The following is a 1,046-nucleotide window of genomic DNA, read 5'->3' on the forward strand; positions in this document are numbered from 1 at the left end:
AAAAAAATAAAAAACAAACTACAAAATACTATTACAAGCATACAAACATATCTTATTCAAGATTATAAGTCCAGAAATACAACATAGCAAATTATAATCCATAAAATAAAATCTTAAAATACAACTTCCATTCTAAAAAAAAGCGATAAGATATAGTCTTTAACATTAAGTATTCTTTGATGGTCAACATACTCAGCAAGAGAAATCATAATTGTTTTAGATACATAGAAGGAGAGAAAATCAAGCAATTATTTCAAAATCAAACCCTAACTATTTCAAAATTATAAACACTATATGTCTAATTGCTTTAGATACATAAAAAGAGAGAAAATCAAAATTTTATAACACAGTGAGTAGAGAAGACTGAATAATAGGATTAGGGTTTTTTTAATTGGTAAAATTACTAAAAAATCCACCTATATTAGAAATAAAGTAAGGTTATTTAAGGAATTTCAAACATTCGGAGAATTATCGGAGATGGGGCGGGAATCCCCGCGCCTGTCTCGGGGGAATTTTGCTCCCCATCCCCATCCCTATAGAAAAAATTCCCCACAAACAGAGCTCCATTCGAGGCGGTTCCCGCGGGGATCCCCGCTTCCTGGGAATTTTTGACACCCCTAAACTTTTATCATACATGATCAAATGTATCTTTTCCTCTCCAATCTCGATACAGTATATATTGCACTGAATTTTATTCTTAAGAGGGAAGAGAATAATAACAGGATAGTTTTGTAAAATACATGGAAGTGGTACTAATTTATATATTATACAAACCAGCATATTTGTAATCTATTTATGTATTTACAATAGGTATTATTGTATTAATAACTTATTAATTTATTTTTTATTTATTTAATATGTATAAAGATAATACATATAAACGATGTAATGTTTACCATGTTAAAATTAGGTAGAAATCCTCTTCTTATATAAATTCAAATCAGGCCTAACAGGTGTCACACTCTAACAGGATGACTGGTTATAGCCTCCAGCTGACTCTAAAATCACTACCATAAAAAAAAAATAATTAATAGACATATTAATAC

The sequence above is a fragment of the Arachis ipaensis genome, chromosome B05, assembly GCF_000816755.2.
Source record: "Arachis ipaensis cultivar K30076 chromosome B05, Araip1.1, whole genome shotgun sequence".
Lineage (NCBI taxonomy): Eukaryota > Viridiplantae > Streptophyta > Magnoliopsida > Fabales > Fabaceae > Arachis > Arachis ipaensis.